This window comes from Diaphorina citri, unplaced genomic scaffold (assembly GCF_000475195.1).
Source record: "Diaphorina citri unplaced genomic scaffold, Diaci psyllid genome assembly version 1.1 scaffold227, whole genome shotgun sequence".
NCBI classification, from domain to species: domain Eukaryota; kingdom Metazoa; phylum Arthropoda; class Insecta; order Hemiptera; family Psyllidae; genus Diaphorina; species Diaphorina citri.
In genome coordinates, this window is record NW_007377664.1 from 234,622 (window position 1) to 254,173 (window position 19,552).

General features: G+C 37.3%; 1 long non-coding RNA gene across 1 annotated transcript; it reads right to left on the reverse strand.

Moving 5' to 3' along the window:
* Nucleotides 1–13,404: 13,404 nt before the first annotated feature.
* On the reverse strand, nucleotides 13,405–14,432 carry LOC113466210. The gene is made up of 2 exons (XR_003390679.1): nucleotides 13,938–14,432; nucleotides 13,405–13,597 (listed from the first exon to the last, which is right to left on the reverse strand). It is a non-coding gene; the product is annotated as an uncharacterized LOC113466210 (long non-coding RNA).
* Nucleotides 14,433–19,552: the final 5,120 nt, after the last annotated feature.

Consider the following 19,552-nt stretch of genomic DNA (forward strand, 5'->3'; position numbering starts at 1 on the left):
TACCTTCATGGTGAAATTCGAAGCACTTAATCCTTTCTAAGAAGATTAAAATCTTGTAAATTTTAAATGACAACGCAGTAACTTTCACCGCCAGGAGGAGCATTGGTAGAGGTGTACAAAGGGGTTTGTTAGTTTGTTTAAATGTTGTCTAACCTTTTAAAACTTTACCCTTTTTTGTATACCTACGTAACTGGCTGTTATGAAAATTTTGAATTTCTTCTTTAGAAAACTCTCTCTCACACACTCTCTTTTTCTCCATGAAAATTCATTTAAAATATCTACGAAAATGGGTTTTGAACTTTTGAAGGTGAACCCAAATAAAAGAAAGTAAAAATCAAAGGTGAATAAAAATATTGCCTAATGCAATGGATTCTGTTTGGAAGCGCCAAGATTGCCAAGAAGGGGAGAGTGGGACAAAGTTATTTTTATAGGGCATGACAAGGCACACGAATGGGGGAAATTTGGGAGAGAAAAAAACTAGGGATTTAGGAGCAGAGAAAACTCCACTTTAGCGGCTTTCATACCTGAACGGAGACCTTTGGTGCCATAATGGGCTAACTTTCCGCCCAATCGATAGAATAGTCGTCAGCAATGGGAACTTAGCTTTCTTAACATTGGCTAGGAATTCAGTTTAGTATTGTGGACACCGTCATGACGGTAGTATGAGTTCGACTCCCGGAAATACCGAAGAAGATTGGAACATTTTTCAAGTGCTGCTCGATAGCGCCGAATCGGACAGGGTAAGCAGAAAACATATTGTAAGATTTGTGAACTTGTGAGTTTTACCAATGACTTAATCGGAGATTATACTAATGGAAGATTCTCAAATGGCCTGTAGTGTACATAGGTATTGGCTATAGTCTATTGTAAGGCCAGTCACTTACTATCAGGTAGACCTGTCAGGTTCAGGTCTACCTGAGAGTGAGTGGCTGGCCTTAGGAAATTCAGATGCAATTCCCAGCGTAGTTCAACCTGTTCGGCTGTTTCAAGCTTTTGACGTTTGAAAATGTTATTGTTGTAGCCAAACACCGGTGTAGTATTTAGCACGGTGGACTTTGAATTTGGAGGTTAGTGGTTAGAGCGGCCAGCCACTCACTATCAGGTAGACCTGTCAGGTTCAGGTCTACCTCAGAGTGAGTGGGTGGCCTTAGGAAATTCAGATGCAATTCCCAGCGTAGTTCAACCTGTTCGGCTGTTTCAAGCTCTTGACGTTTGAAAATGTTATTGTTGTAGTCAAACACCGGTGTAGTATTTAGCACGGTGGACTTTGAATTTGGAGGTTAGTGGTTAGAGTCCAATTCAAGCCATAAAATTAATCGTAGTGTATTAAGCAGGGAACGACATTTGTGACAAGCATTTATGCTTAACACAATTAAAATTTCTTGTTGTAGCCTAATAACTAATACTTGGTTTGAGCAGAAGCAATCCAGCAGGCACACATGGACTTCTCCTGGCGGCGCAATAAAAAACCAAATCGACTACAGTTTTTCGATGTTCGATGTCTGTGGTTCCTCATGAAGTGGGATTTTTTTTTCTCAATTTCCAAAAAAAATCCCTCAAACTTAAAATTTCCCATACGGAATTTACGCGGAAAGGACCATATAATACCGAAAATCAAAATCCGAAAAACATCGAAATCCCGATAATATCGAACATCGATGTTTTTGATTACGATACATCGGATACTCGATATATCGAAGTTTAAAAACATCGATGTATGATGTATCGAACATCGATGTTTTCGTCTCGATGTCCCAACCCTAATTTTAACTAACTATACCGTTCTTGTAAGTGTTCACTGAAGAAAAAATAAAATAGTGAGAAGTTCTATTATTATTATTATTAAAAATAGAAAATGTTAGATATCTAGTTCATTAGGGATGTTAATCAGGGTCTTAGCAGGATCTTAATGAGTTCATTAAAAGGAACAAGGATTTTTTTTTTTCATTTTCATTCCTTTTTCTTCTTCTTCTTCTTCTTCTTCTTCTTCTTCTTCTTCTTCTTCTTCTTCTTTTTCTCCTCCTCCTCCTCCTCTTCTTTCTTCTCCTTCTCCTCCTTCTTCTTCTTTTTCTTCTGCTGCTTCTTCGAAGTGCATAAACGAGTTCTTTTTCTTTCTTTTATTCAATAAAAAGAATAGAGAATGAGAGAGAGAGAGAGAGAGAGAGAGAGAGAGAGAGAGAGAGAGAGAGAAAAGGACAGGAATCCTGCCTAAAGATTTGTCTTCTGAACTAAAGGATGACATGGCAGATAATTCTCTTGCTTTTTTTAATTAACATGAAAGTACAATTATACAAAGAAGACGAAGAAGAAGAACTACCGATGAAAATTAAGAAAATAAAAACAGAGCCTTTAAAAAATGACAATCAAGCCAGCAATCGGAACTTACTCTCAGCTCTCTTTAGGAGCTATGGGAACCAGACTAGTTAGCCACGACAATCGTTCCTATACAGCTATACACCAACATACATTCAAAGAGGTATAATTAAACCATTTAATACATTTATTATGACTCATTTCGACGATTTTAGGTACGATAATCATATTCATCAATCATATTTTTCAAGGTATGGCTTGCTGCCTTCTTGGAATTTTATTTACCTCCCTCAATGATTTCTTATAATTTCACTTGAAAATCACTCGAGGAGGGAAATTTATATCTGAAAAACACAATAGCGTCTGCTTTCAGTAAAAAAAAGAACGGCCCTTTCACAACCAAGAAGGTGCGACCTCTCTAAGATTTAATTTTTGTTCGATAGAGGTTTAGTTATACTTTCCTTCCGGGATTTCCCCTTCTTCTGAAGCTCGTTTCCCCTCTTTTAGCGTTATAGCGCCTGTACTAAACCATAGGAAATCCAAGATGGGGCGCCATCGGAATCCGTTCCGTTTCCAAAAGGAAAGTACACATTTACCCGGTCAACGTTTCAAGCTCCCCCTTGGTGGTCAAGAGTAAAAGGCACATTTCTTAAAAAAAAAAAAAAAAAAATCCAAAATTTTTGGTTGCCGTCTAGGCCTACCAAAAAAAAATAATACTACTATTTATGTAACTTTATTTTATAACTATGTAATCACTTAAACCAATTGTTATTTAGAGGAGGTAGGACTTTATTTTAAAACTCTTCTTTAAATAAATAATAAAAAAAAAAAAAAAGAATGATCTGAATTCTGATAGACAACAGAGAGAACACAAGGAAGATATGCGAAATTTTCCAGAAATTTTATATCATTTCGGATGGAATTATTTTCCGAGTATAACTCGAGAGATAAATGATGTTTTTTATTTGATTATTTTTTCTTGTAATGCTAAAAGGGAAACATTAAAAAGGAAGAGAGAGAGAGAGAGAGAGAGAGAGAGAGAGAGAGAGAGAGAGAGGGAGGAAAAATGCTGGAAATTTTCAAATCGTGTTTGAGAGAGGGCAAAGGTTGGAATACACATTATTTTGTGAAATGTAAAAAAAAAAGAGGAAAAAGAGATTTGTGTATTATGATATCAAAGAAATTTATTAAAGAGAAAATACATTATGTAGGTACCTATAAAATTAATAGGTAAGTACCTATTACAAAAATTTACTCGTATTACCTGTATCTACCTATAATTACTACCTATTAGCCTGTATCTATAATATCTATATGGAGGTAGGTATCTACCTATTAGCTAACTACCTACTTACCTACCTTTAATAAATTACTACAGGACAGGGTAAAAAAAAATATAGGTCAAATAAAGAAATATCTACAAATTTGTCTACCTATGTATTTAGGTATATGTATCTACCTACCTACCTACTATTACCCACTATATTTCTATAATTATGTAGGAACTAAGTACAGTATCTCATTCACTCATTCATATTGCGCTTGACCACCCATCCTATTGTAAACCACGCCGGCATGTTACTTAACTCGAGCAACATTAGAGCAATGGTAGATTGAAGAACAGGCTAAAGAGTTGCTCTGTTGATACATTATATACCTACACAATATTTGCCCCCTATATCGGTGGTTAATAAACAACAAAGCCCATCAAACATTTTTTTCCTTTTCTTTTTTGATAGTTTCACATTTCTTTAATACAAATCACTTATACAGCTTTACACAATTTCTAAAAGTTACATCAGTAATACTCTCATTGAAAAAGTCGAAAATCTCGAATTTGACCTCAATCAGACAGTTGATTAGATTAAAATTTCAGTATTAGATACCTTCCTACTTCTGTTGAGAAGAAGGAGACGACGAAGAAGAAGATGAAGAAGACGAAAAAGAAGAAGACGAAGAAGAAGGAGGAGGATGAAGAAGAAGAAGAAGAACAAGGAAGAGGAGACGGAGAAGAGAAAGAATAAAAAGGAGGAGGAGAAGAAGAAGAAGGAAGGAAGAGAAGAAGAAGAAGAAGGAGGAGGAGGAGAAGAAGAAGAAGGAAGAGGAGAAGAAGAAGAAGGAAGAGGAGAAGAAGAAGAAGGAAGAGGAGGAGAAGAAGAAGAAGGAAGAGAAGAAGAAGAAAAGAAGAAGAAGGAGGAGGAGAAGAAGAAAAGAAGAAGAAGGAGGAGGAGAAGAAGAAAAGAAGAAGAAGGAGGAGGAGAAGAAGAAGGAAGAGGAGAAGAAGAAGGGAGAAAACGATACACTTCACAAAAAGAAAAAGAGAAGAAATCAGCGTTTTGCTCCTATACTGTCCCTGAAAGTATTTCCAAAATGTGTTGTTGGGCTGTATTGTTTCCCAAGCGCGGAATATACTTTGTATAATGACGACATAACCTCTGTACTAATGATGAATTGAATCGTAACTAGATACTAGATTATACTTGCTGTCTTTGCATGTGCTTTATTGTGTTGAGGCGGTCTCTTCTTGATCCCTTGTGTGCCGCCTCCATTTTAGTTTAGGACTATTGCACTGCTTTACTACTGAAATATTTTGAGGAATCTAACCCGTTATTACATCAGAATGGGTGTTGCATAGATAATTAGAGTTCAGATTTTTTTTCAATGGAAAATCAATAACAAGCTAAATATAATAAATATTAATAAAAAAACTATCCTACCTAATGACATGAGATTTGATGATAAACAAGCCAAAAACTACTTCATAACCATAATTATAATAATTACCATACCCTGAAAATGTCATTGTTAAAGGATCGTAAAATCTTTGATATTACAAGTACCTACGAAGAGACAAATTCTAGCCATCCAATATTGATGGAGGTATAAAAAATTGATAGACAGTAAAACAAACTCCATGCCCTTATCTCTGAGGAACTCTTCATCCCACTCGACATAAAAATAAATGACCTGAAATAGATGACAATATCGAACAAAATGCCATTCTCTTTGTGTTATCTGATGAACTAGCAGGACAAATTGGGTCAAACAACTTTTCGTTTAAAACACCTTGCTATTTTCATTATTTTTTTATTTTTCAGGAACGACTGGCTTTCTTCTGTCCTGTCTTCCTCTCTTCGACCTCGGGACGATAAGACCTTAGCAGTTACAGTTTCTTCAGTCTAAACTCTTAAAATAATAATAATAATAATAATAATAATAATTGATTTTCGGTGTAATTTAACAATATCTCGGGAACGGTAGGTATAAGCTAGAGACTTGAAATTTGGTATGTAGTTCACAAAGATGCAACAAAAAACGTTTGGTTGAGATGGTTGCTGCGCTTGGCGGTATTTTGACCGCTTTTGGACAGATTTCGACCGATTTTTTGGCGGTTTTCAGCTTAGCAACTAAACGGTTAGAGATATTATGGTAAAAGTTAGGGTAAAATAATACTCAAATAGGCATCATTAAATAGGATAAGGAAAGTCGTGTGATGTTCACACCAGATTTTTTACATAAAGCTAAATCAAAATTTTGAAGGTGTACCTTCAAAATCAAGCCCCCCCAAACATTTAGGCAAGAACCGCCTATGCCTCCTCCCCATCATTCTCCTTTTCTTTCTCCTCCTCCTCCTCCTCCTCTTACCCCGTTCCTCACTCCCAATTTCATATATCTTATCAAACTTTTACCTCAGTGTTATCAATCATTTAAATGTTCAATGTCCCCATGGAGACCCATAAGTTTTCCTTTCCTCAAATATGTTTTAGTTTTGCGGACATAGCAGCTGTGATAGTTTGTGAGTGCTTATCGCCACATAAGGTCGTCGGGTCGATTCCCGACGGGGTCAATTTTTTTCGGCACTGATACTTGGATGTATGAAAATGCCCAATCTATTTTTTTTCTTTTCTTTTCTAATTTATTAATTATCATTTATCTCTCGGGTTACTGAGAAAATATCTTCAAAGAAATATAAAATTTCTGGAAATTCTTCTTTGTTCTTAAAATTCTGGAAATTGCGTTATTAAGATTTCTGGTTCGTTGCTATACATTTCTCTGCCAACTTTTCTTTCAAAAGATCTTGGGTATTGTAGATAGGTATAGCTTTTCTTCATTATCATCACCTTTTGTTAATAGTAATCAAGTACCTAAAACCTCCCTTTTCCTGGGATCTCACATCTCAATCTCATAATGAATTTGCTTTCTATTTAATTTTTTGCACATTTTTTCCCTTTCTTCTTTTTTTCCCTCACAAGAAATTTTAACTAGGGTTGGGACATCGACATCGATGTTTTGAAAACATCGATACATCGGAACAAAAACATCGATGTCAACATCGATGTTTTTCATCTTGGGTATTGTAGATATAGTTTTTCTTCATTATCATCACCTTTTGTTAATGGTAGTCAAGTACCTAAAACCTCCCTTTTCCTGGATCTCAATCTCATAATGAATTTGCTTTCTATTTTTAATTTTTTGCACATTTTTTCCCTTTCTTCTTTTTTTCCTTCATGAGAGATTTTAACTAACTTTACCGTTCTTGTAGTGTTCACTGAAGAAAAAATAAAAAAGTGAGAAGTTCTATTATTATTATTATTATTATTATTATTAAAAATAGAAAATGTTAGATATCTTGTTCATTAGGGATGTTAATCAGGGTCTTAGCAGGATATTAATGAGTTTCTAGCCCATTATTATGTACAAAATTCTGCCAACACTATTTATAATGAGGAATTTATTCGTCACAAAGCGGCAAGGGAACCGATATTGAAGTCACCCAGTAATACAGAGATGGAATGTTATAATGTACCTTTCACCTATAATGAGCTGATCTCAACATTTGCGAAATGTAGATCTCATGCACCGGGACTTGATGGCGTTTGTTATCAATTGATTATTCAGCTCCCTCAGCGTGCCCTGGAAAAATTATTGGATATATTCAACCATATTTGGATTAATGGTTTATTTCCAAAAGTCAGGAAAACTGCTTTAATTGTACCTGTTTTGAAACCTAAAAAGAATGCACTCATAGCGGAGAATTATAGACCGATATCCCTATTATCCTGGAATCATAGTAATAATCCCTAAAAGAAATTCAGCTAAAAAGTCCTATTATGGTCCACGCAGAAGGGAATAGGAAATTTCCCTTTCGGCCATCTGATGAGGGACATAAGTTTTGTTACTATGTGATGGACAGTTGAACATGTTACGACACAGACCACACGAGTCGAATGTAGCAGTTGTTTCATTCCAACGGATTAAAAACGGCGCTACGCTGAAACGCTCTTTTTCTTCGTCCTTCTCCTCCTCCTCCTCCTCCTCCTTCTGCAATCTGCTTCTTCCTCTCTTACTTCTCCTTCTCCTACTCCTTCTCCTCCTCCTTCTCCTTCTCTTACTTCTCCTTCTTCTTCTCCTTCTTCTCCTCCTTCTTCTTCTTCTTCTCCTCCTTCTTCTTCTTCTCCTCCTCCTTCTTCTTCTCCTTCTTCCTCCTCCTAATACTCCTCCTACTCCTCCTCTTCCTTCTCCTTCTTCTTCCTCTTCCTCCTCCTCCTTCTTCCTCCTCCTTCTCCTTCTTCTCCTCCTCCTTCTTTCTCGTTCTTCTCCTTTTCTTTTCCTTTATTATTATTTTCTACTTTGTTTACCATGGTCGGGTGAAAAGCTCCTCAGAGGAATCCTCCCACATAAAATATAAATGTAAATCTTGAGCACAAGCTCACCAGGTAGTGAGTGCACCCCCAGTGAGAACTTCTAGCGTAAAAGTGCACCCAGACTCTCCTCCCCATGAAAGGGAAGTGCTCCTTTCTGCCCCTGAGAGGAGAGGTCTCCTTCTTCTTCCCCCTTTTGAGGCCACCCAGGGCGCTTGTGAAAATTTATGAGGGGAAAATCTGAAAGTGCACTGAAGACTGAAATACTGGCTGGTGCTCCTTTCTCCCCCTGAGAGGAGAGACCTCTTCTTTCTTCCCCCTTTTGAGGCCACCCAGGGCGCTTGTGAAAATTTATGAGGGGAAAATCTGAAAGTGCACTGAAGACTGAAATACTGGCTACCTAATGTAACTAGGTACATACCTACATACCTATTATAAATATATGCACATGACTACTTCGTACTTGTTTTCTTTTTCTTCTTCTTCTTCTTCTTCTTCTTCTTTCTCGGAAAATGTCGCTTGAATTTGAGCTGCAACAAGGTGAAACAAAAGTAGAATGTTGCATTGCGTCGCTTTTTGGGAAAGCAGTTTGCTTCTTCAAGAGAAACCTACAGGTATGTATGTAGGTATCTAAGAGATAGTAGGTACCTTGTATACATAGATATCTACCTAAGATTATTGTCTACCCAATGTAACTAGGTACATACCTATTATAAATGTATGCACATGACTACTTCGTAGGTACTTGTTTTCTTTTTCTTCTTCTTCTTCCTCGGAAAATGTCGCTTGAATTTGAGCTGGAACAAGGTGAAACAAAAGTAGAATGTTGCATTGCGTCGCTTTTTGGGAAAGTAGTTTGTTTCTTCAAGAGAAACCTACAGGTATGTATGTAGGTATCTAAGAGATAGTAGGTACCTTGTATACATAGATATCTACCTAAGATTATTGTGTGGTTAACGAGTTAACCAGTTAACCCATGAATGTGTGGTTAACTGGTTAACAAGAAGTTTGTTGAAGAATTGGGACGTTACTTTCTTCGAGAGAAACCTACAGGTATGTTTGTAGGTATCTAAGAGATAGTAGGTACCTTGTATACATAGATATCTACCTAAGTATATTGTGTGGTTAACGAGTTAACCAGTTAACCCATGAATGTGTGGTTAACTGGTTAACAAGAAGTTTGTTGAAGAATTGGGACGTTACCTCTATCTCTTCTGGGAAACTTTTCTGAAGACGCAACTATAAATGTAATTGTTATTTTCTGAGATTTTTTTCTTCTTTTTGAGATTTCTCTGGGAACTCGGAAAATTTTGTGTCTGAGAAAATTTCTTGTGGGACACCCACACCAGTGAGAAATTTATGACTTCTTATTCTGCTAAAAATCTTTAGTTCTGAAAATCTTTAGCACATCTTTAGTAAACTGGGGCCTCAGAAGGGAGACTTTACGAAAACTATATTTTGCACTTGTTAGTCCCATTCTGGACTATGGATCCATATTATACTCCTCAGCCAGCCAGAGTAATCTCAATAAGCTAAATGTAGTCCATAACTCTGCTATAAGACTCATAACCGGGGAGGGGTTTTACTGACCAAAAGTTATTTTACGGTGGTTTTCATGACATTTTCTACTAAATTTAAATTAATACTATTTCGAATTGCCTACATTGAACTGTTTGGTGAAAACCCCTTTTGTGATAAAAATAAATAAATAAATGCTAAAGAGATTCTAATAAAAATCTATATAAAATTAAATTACATAAATGCAAAAATAAGAGATTCTAAACAAAGAGAAAGAAGATACCTTTAAGTTCTTCTGCTTCTTCTTCATCATCTTCTCCTTCTTCTCTTCCTCCTCCTCCTCCTTCTTCTTCTTCTTCCTACATTTCCCGTTTGTGAACCGTATATTGATATTGGCAGCTGGTAATACCTCTACATACATACATACCTACATGCATACAAAACTTTAGCTATGTACATTGTATGTTTTTATGTAATTGCGTGTTGGTAGTTGTATTATGGTTTGGCAAGTGAATTTCTCTTGAGGATCATTGAGTATTTCCTTTTGGAAACATGTCCGTTTATAAAATTTATATTGAACTAAATCATGGAGTAAAATGGAGTGATGCTAGAAGAGTAAACTCATGTTTCTGAGAAACAACAGAGTGAAACCTTTAATAAAGGAAACCCATATCCACAATACCTATGTATATTGGAACCCAAACTATTAGTTAGTACCTATACCTAATGGAACAACTTGTTCTAAGCGGACAGTCTAAATTCAGCACTGTACGTATAGTACCTACCTACTTAAATATTTATTAACTTATTATTGAACATTGAGAACTTACAGAAACTCATAGTGGCAAAGTTTCGATGTTGTTATCAATAAAATTGACAATTTCGCCACAAAAGACTTCCAAACAAACTACCTCCTTCCCTCCTATATCTCCATTTCTTCTCATACTCACCTTCACCTACCTCTTTCTTCTCATATACCCTTCCTTCTGCTTTCTCATACTTCTCATCCTCCTTCTTCCCCTTCCTCCTCCTCTTCTTCTTCTCCTCCTCTTTTTCTCCTCCTCCTCCTCTTTTTCTTCTTATTCTCCTCTTCTTCTTCTTCTTCTTCTCCTCCTCCTCTTCTTCTTCTTCTACTCCTCCTCTTCTTCTTCTCCTCCTCCCATAGGCGGCGATAGGGGGGGGCTTGGGGGGCTTAAGCCCCCCCAAAGTTATCAGGGCCTCTTACACTAGATAAAATTGGATTTCATTTGTTTTGTTTATAGTTCGGTTTATCTGCAAAGGTTTTTTAAACAGAAGAGAATGTTATATAATCTTTTTAATTCGATACCTTAAACATCTAATGCTCTTTATTCAAGACATTAGGCCAATCCCCTTTGTTAGTGTTATGGTATGGTTTCATTTTCAAACAAATTTTACTATCTTATGACAGATACACCCAATAGGTCTAGGAATATTTTATGTCCAACTATTATACAATGGAATATTAATGGGTTTATCTACATAAATAATAGGTATAACTATGTCCTTGTAAATCTGTATATTAGGCTTATTGTCCTATAATACTACTATTTATGTAACTTTATTTTATAACTATGTAATCACTTAAACCAATTGTTATTTAGAGGAGGTAGGACTTTATTTTAAAACTCTTCTTTAAATAAATAATAAAAAAAAAAAAAAAGAATGATCTGAATTCTGATAGACAACAGAGAGAACACAAGGAAGATATGCGAAATTTTCCAGAAATTTTATATCATTTCGGATGGAATTATTTTCCGAGTATAACTCGAGAGATAAATGATGTTTTTTATTTGATTATTTTTTCTCGTAATGCTAAAAGGGAAACATTAAAAAGGAAGAAAGAGAGAGAGAGAGAAAAAGAGAGAAAGAGAGAGAGAGAGAGAGAGAGAGAGAAAAAGAGAGAGAGGGAGGAAAAATGCTGAAAATTTTCAAATCGTGTTTGAGAGAGGGCAAAGGTTGGAAAACACATTATTTTGTGTAATGTAAAAAAAAGAGGAAAAAGAGATTTGTGTATTATGATATCAAAGAAATCGTGTTTGAGAGAGGGCAAAGGTTGGAATACACATTATTTTGTGAAATGTAAAAAAAAAGAGGAAAAAGAGATTTGTGTATTATGATATCAAAGAAATTTATTAAAGAGAAAATACATTATGTAGGTACCTATAAAATTAATAGGTAAGTACCTATTACAAAAATTTACTCGTATTACCTGTATCTACCTATAATTACTACCTATTAGCCTGTATCTATAATATCTATATGGAGGTAGGTATCTACCTATTAGCTAACTACCTACTTACCTACCTTTAATAAATTACTACAGGACAGGGTAAAAAAAACTATAGGTCAAATAAAGAAATATCTACAAATTTGTCTACCTACCTACCTACCTACCTACACCTACTATTACCCACTATACTTCTATGTAGGAACTAAGTGCAGTATTTCATTCACTCAATCATATTGCGCTTGACCACCCATCCTATTGTAAACCACGCCGGCATGTTACTTAACTCGAGCAACATTAGAGCAATGGTGTGTGGATTGAAGAAGAAGAACAGGCTAAAGAGTTGCTCTGTTGATACATTATACCTACACAATATTATTTGCCCCCTATATCGGCGGTTAATAAACAACAAAGCCCATCAAACATTTTTTTTGTTCCTTTTCTTTTTTGATAGTTTCACATTTCTTTAATACAAATCACTTACAGCCTTGCACAATTTCTAAAAGTTATAGTAATACTCTCATTGAAAAAATCAAAAATCGCAAATTGGACTTCAATCAGACAGTTGATTAGATTAGAATTTCAGTATTAGATATACCTTCCTACTTCTATTGAGAAGAAGGTGACGAAGAAGAAGAAGAAGGAAGAGGAGGAGAAGATGAAGAAGGAAGAGGAGGAGAAGAAGAAGAAGAAGGAAGAGGAGAAGAAGAAGAAGGAAGAGGAGATGAAGAAGGAGGAGGAGAAGAAGAAGGAAGAGGAGGAGAAGAAGAAGAAGGAAGAGGGGAAGAAGAAGAAGAAGAAGAAGGAAGAGGAGAATTGAATTGAATTGAATTGAAGGAAGGAAGAAGGAAGAGGAGAAGAAGAAGAAGGAAGAGGAGAAGAAGAAGAAGAAGGGAGAAAACGGTACACTTCACAAAAAGAAAAAGAGAAGAAATCAGCCAGACGGGTCAACATAGATGTGAAGCAGGGGATTTGTTTCTTCGCGTGCATCTCGTAGTTATCAGGGACGTTGGATTCAAAGTCGAAAGCAACACGCCGTACCACACGCGTGAGGATTGTGAGGAGGTCCATCGAGTATGCGTTCTCTTTGAGTTCTGCACACAGGGCTTGCATGAACCAGGAGCCCTTCTGCGTGTTACGCCATGAGAAGAACCCTAAGGATCAAGAAGAAAATCAGCGCATGAACCAGAAAGAATGAGGTACAGTGACATGATAAGAAAGGATATCGAGGATAGAGGAGTGGATTGGATGGATGTGGAGAATAACAAGAGATATAGGCATAGAATATGGTGGATAGGTTTCATAAATCGACGCGCAGATTAAGTGGAACGATATCGGTTATGGTGTATATGTAAGAACCCTAAGGAAAGACAGCTCGTTAGGAATCTAAAAAAAGTATGAGCCAGCGATGAGAACACGTTGAATGCACTCTTGAAATGCGTTGAATGGATCACTGAAATTAGGCAACGTTGCACGTGGTTAGTATCCGGATGGGCCACAATCAGGGCAATGGCGTGCTGCTGGCTTTCGCCGACCCCACTCTCATGTGGGTAGAGCAGATGGCAATTTTGGCAAATTTCGAGATCATACTCCATAAAATTTAACTTACACCTACTTAGCTGAGGTACAATAAATACATCTAAACTAAAACTAAAGAGGGGTTTTACTGACCAAAAGTTATTTTCCGGTGGTTTTCATGACATTTTCTACTAAATTAAAATTAATACTATTTCGAATTGCCTACATTGAACTGTTTGGTGAAAACCCCTTTTGTAATAAAAATAAATAAATGCTAGAGATTCTAATAAAAATCTATATAAAATTAAATTACATAAATGCAAAAATAAGAGATTCTAAACAAAGAGAAAGAAGATACCTTTAACCATGTGGGTAGAGCAGATGGCAATTTTGGCAAATTTCGAGATCATACTCCATAAAAATTAACTTACACCTACTTAGCTGAGGTACAATAAATACATCTAAACTAAAACTAAAGAGGGGTTTTACTGACCAAAAGTTATTTTACGGTGGTTTTCATGACATTTTCTACTAAATTAAAATTAATACTATTTCGAATTGCCTACATTGAACTGTTTGGTGAAAACCCCTTTTGTAATAAAAATAAATAAATGCTAGAGATTCTAATAAAAATCTATATAAAATTAAATTACATAAATGCAAAAATAAGAGATTCTAAACAAAGAGAAAGAAGATACCTTTAATGGTGGGTCTTGAAAAAATCAAAGAAAGAGGTCTGGGTCTGGGAAGATAATCTCAAAGTTTCTCACATTGATGAGAAATGAAAAATAGAGCTCCAAACTCAGAACAACTCATCGTGTGTCCAAATATTAAATAAGCACCTAAATTTTCTTCGAATAACAATGGCACAAATGACTGAGAAACTAATGCTGAAGGCTCAAATGAAATATATTCTTAGGTAGTGCCAAGTGTGAACTTTTTTTGAAGAGATTTGGGTCTTACCGTCCCGAAATCGAAGAAATAGGACAGGGTAGTTGAGAGCCAGCCGTTCCCGGAACAAAAAGTTCACAAGTAGTTTACTTACGAACGTAGGTGCTTCTAGAGACGAGTCCACTTCTTGGCTAGCTAGGATTCACGTCATAGCGACCATTCTGGCGGGAACATCGGCATCGGTCCGAGATACGGCACCAAATCATCACCCGCACTAAGACTTGCTTTATCCGACGTACCTGTTTAATAATAACAATTTTAATTGTAACATTTGTAACTAGGTATATATTTTTAAGTGTGTCGGAAACAATGTCAAGATTGTATAAAATATGTATGAATTCAGCAACTACGATTGAATACAGAACGAAAAGTTCATAAGTAGTTTACATACGAACGTAGGTACTTCTAAAGACGAGTCCACTTCTTGGCTAGCTAGGATTCACGTCATAGCGACCATTCTGGCGGGAACATCGGCATCGGTCCAAGATACGGCACCAAATCATCACCCGCACTAAGACTTGCTTTATCCGACGTACCTGTTTAATAACAATTTTAATTGTAACTAGGTATATATTTTTAAGTGTGTCGGAAACAATGTCAAGATTGTATAAAATATGTATGAATTCAGCAACTACGATTGAATAAACTACGGGCTGAAAAATTCCCGGAGGGACAGGCCCAGCTTGTTAAAATTAGATTGGTTAATCCAAGAGTTTAAACTCACTTTGTAGCCCCGGCCATAGTAATGCTGTGATATCCACAAAAGTTGTGAAAAACCTCTACTGTAAGCGGACGAACCAGAAAGAATGAGGTTCAGTGACATGATAAGAAAGGATATCGAGGATGGAGGAGTGGATTGGATGGATGTGGAGAATAACGAATAACAAGAGATATAGGCATAGAATATGGTGGATAGGTTTCATAAATCGACGCGCAGATGAAGTGGAACGATTTCGGTTATGGTGTGTATGATGTATGTAAGAACCCTAAGGAAAGACAGCTCGTTAGGAATCTAAAAAAAAAGTACGAGCCAGCGATGAGAGCACGTTGAATGCACTCTTGAAATGCGTTGAATGGATCATTGAAATTAGGCAACGTTGCACGTGGTTAGTATCCGGATGGGCCACAATCAGGGCAATGGCGTGCTGCTGGCTTTCGCCGACCCCACTCTGTCACTGAAAATATTTCCAAAATGTGTTGTTGGGCTGTATTGTTTGCCAAGCGCGGAATATACTTTGTATAATGACGACATAACCTCTGTACTAATGATGACACAGTATGGCACCCATCCAACTCGGATAATGCTTGACGTAAGTTAACAATTATGAACAGGGATCTGGTATAAACAATACAAACTTGTATAGCAACCTCACAGACTTCTGTTTTGTTCATAAATACGGGTGTAAGACGGTCTGACAGACCTAGGTCTTGAGCTTTTTCTGCCACACACGTTCCTAACTGTCTGACCGACCGACCGGTCAGACCTAGGCCTGTCAGACGGTCTGAGCGTGGCGGGAATTAGGTATAATGTAGGTATTTAGATAAATTATTTTCAAATCCATATAGCCAAGACAAAGCGACATCGATGAGACATTTATTAATTTTATTGATGTCTTTCCAATACATAGACATTGCCATAACTTACTTCATTGCGACAAAACTATACGTTATTATTTATTGGTTTATTGTGCCAGGGACAATAATGCATAGCCCAAAATACCTCGAATCTCGATGGTTAAATAATGTATTTGGATTAATAATTAATGTATCCGAATTCCGCAAACTATCCAATTTATCTAATATTTATGTCCATATCCATTCTATCCATATATTATACATATGTAAATCAAATCTATCCATATATTATCCATATCCATAGTTGGGTGATAAATCTGGCTAGTTATGTCCGAGAATTCCGAATGTATGTAGGTATGCTATTGTACTGATTGTACAACTAAACACATTACCTCCGCCAGACCTATGTACTCATAATTGGAAAAGCAGTGGTTCTTAAACCTGATTCTATTGGAAATTTCTTCAAATACTTGTTATTTTAATAGAGGAAAGTATAAAAATCTTTTACTTGTAAATGCTTCCTGAAGACATGAATCCCTGAATATTTTACTTGTAAATGCTTCCCTAAGACATGAATCCCTGAATATTTTACTTGTAAATGCTTCCCTAAGACATGAATCCCTGATTTAAACCCGTTCACCATTTCCCACCCATGAAAGGTTGGTGTTCCGTTTCAGTCTTTTCCAGTCAGCCCGGTGAGTTTGCTCTCGGTTTAGCCTCTTTTCCAACATATCCGCAGTCCGCACTTATGCATTTTATTCTCTACCAAGCGCGTTACCTCTGGGCTCACCGTGTGGAACTCATTTCGTTTAAAAAGACATCTGCCAGCCTAGTTAGCTTGGAGCGCGTCTGCCTTGTAAGCGCTTGACCGCGGGTTCGATTTCATCCTGAACGGATAATGTTCGTTCTCGCGGGACGGCTGGCTTTCTCCTATCCTGTCTTCCTTCTCTCTTCGATTTCGGGACGATAAGACCCTAGCAGTTACAGTTCCCTCTGTCAACCAAACCTCCTAAAAAAATCGTTTAAAAAGACGTCCAACTCATATTCTTTGAATCAAACGGCTTGAGATTGGGAACGGCTCATCTCGGGGTGTCATGATTAATTAGAATTCTCACACGACGGCATCGGAACGGCACAAATAACGATAATAAACGACACTTTGAGAATAAACGATAGAACGAATAATATACCGATACGATATACGATATATCATGGGACAGAGAACAATTCCGAATATTTGGGAGGGAAATAAAATAGTTTGCATAGTTCCCATTAATACAGGGTGACTCAGATGATAATGGAAATCGCAAATATGTAGCATCCCGATATATACGGATGAGAAGATAATAATAGTGCTTAGTGCTTATTTATACTGCTCGTATCTCGCATAGGACTGAAAAGTCCATTTACTCCAGCAGTAGGCTACTAATACTATTATTGTGGTCAAATTATATTGAGGATAAAATTCCATACCTCGGCTGGGATTGAATCCACGCCCTCCTGTTTACCAGTCGAGCGCCTTGACCACTACACCACCGAGGCAGGGAAGATGTGCTTTGTTCACTGGACAGTTTAGATTTAGGCTTGCTGCAGGCCGGGAATGTCACAAAAGATGTAACCAGGTTGCAGTGACATAGGGCGTTTATTAAAGCCGATGTCCCTACTTATACTAATAGGCTCGCTGCTTGCTGCACATTGGAAATATTTTAACTTTCTAAATCGAAATGACTCCATTTTCCCACTCATAAAAAGTTACAGTAGGCACTTATGTAGGTATACCTATCACTTTTCTGTGTATATCACACCAATTTATGTTGTATTTTCGAACTTGCAAAACAGTTTAGACTCTCCGATCAAACATTTTTTTTGTCACAGACTTCTCAGTATTTCAGTGGTTAGAGCGGTGGTCTCCGGATGCGGTGGTTGGAGGTTCGAATCCAAGTACATATACCTACATAATCTAAGACGAATCATCCCTAAAGGGAGTTCAGCTGAAAAGTCCTATTATGGTCCACGCAGAGGAGAATAGAAAATATTTCTTTCAGCCATCCGATGAGGGACATGTCTTGGTGCATACCTACTATGTGATGGACGGTTGAACATGCTATGACACAGACCACACGAGTCGAATGTAGCAGTTGTTTCATTCCAACGAATTAAAAACGGCGCAGCGCTGAAACGCTCTTTTTCTTCGTCCTCCTCCTCCTTCTTCTGCTTCTTCCTCTCCTCCTCCTCCTCCTTCTGCTTCTTCCTCTCCTCCTCCTTCTCCTCCTCCTTCTTTCTCTCTTTCTCGTTCTTCTCCTTTTCTTTTCCTTTATTATTATTTTCTACTTTGTTTACCATGGTCGGGTGAAAAGCTCCTCAGAGGAATCCCAAACCTCCTAAAAAAATCGTTTAAAAAGACGTCCAACTCATATTCTTTGAATCAAACGGCTTGAGATTGGGAACGGCTCATCTCGGGGTGTCATGATTAATTAGAATTCTCACACGACGGCATCGGAACGGCACAAATAACGATAATAAACGACACTTTGAGAATAAACGATAGAACGAATAATATACCGATACGATATACGATATATCATGGGACAGAGAACAATTCCGAATATTTGGGAGGGAAATAAAATAGTTTGCATAGTTCCCATTAATACAGGGTGACTCAGATGATAATGGAAATCGCAAATATGTAGCATCCCGATATATACGGATGAGAAGATAATAATAGTGCTTAGTGCTTATTTATACTGCTCGTATCTCGCATAGGACTGAAAAGTCCATTTACTCCAGCAGTAGGCTACTAATACTATTATTGTGGTCAAATTATATTGAGGATAAAATTCCATACCTCGGCTGGGATTGAATCCACGCCCTCCTGTTTACCAGTCGAGCGCCTTGACCACTACACCACCGAGGCAGGGAAGATGTGCTTTGTTCACTGGACAGTTTAGATTTAGGCTTGCTGCAGGCCGGGAATGTCACAAAAGATGTAACCAGGTTGCAGTGACATAGGGCGTTTATTAAAGCCGATGTCCCTACTTATACTAATAGGCTCGCTGCTTGCTGCACATTGGAAATATTTTAACTTTCTAAATCGAAATGACTCCATTTTCCCACTCATAAAAAGTTACAGTAGGCACTTATGTATGCCACTTTTCTGTGTATATCACACCAATTTATGTTGTATTTTCGAACTTGCAAAACAGTTTAGACTCTCCGATCAAACATTTTTTTTGTCCACCCTATTGCTTAAACCGAGATTAAAATTTAAACTGAGTTTCCAGTCACTTTGTGGACATGGTTGATCCAACATACCTATCTATGTAATCTATCTAACTATCTATGATGTATATATCTATAAAGGTGTAGGTAGGTACCTCTATCTGTACCAGTCTATCACATAGGTATAAAGCTATAGGTAGGTACATCTGTGACGTGTAATCTGCCATAGATAGCAAATATGTGGGAGGACGACCAGACCAGACGGTAGGGGTGGGGGGGGGTCATTTCGCGAGAATTCTAATTGAAAAGTGCATGGTAAACAGACAAGAAGAGAAGGGAGAACGAGACTGAAGGAGGGGAAGTGCATAGTAAACAGACAGTGTTGAAGGGGAGGGAGAGAAGGAGGAGAGGGAAAAGAGGGGAGGGGACAAGAGGAGAGAGGTATGAGGTAGGGGGAGGGAGAGGGTAGAGGAGGGAGAGAGAGAAGGGGGAGGAGGAGAAGGAGAGAAGGAGGAGGAAAAGAAGAGAAAGAGGAGGAGAAGACGGGTAAGAGGAGGGAGAGATGGGG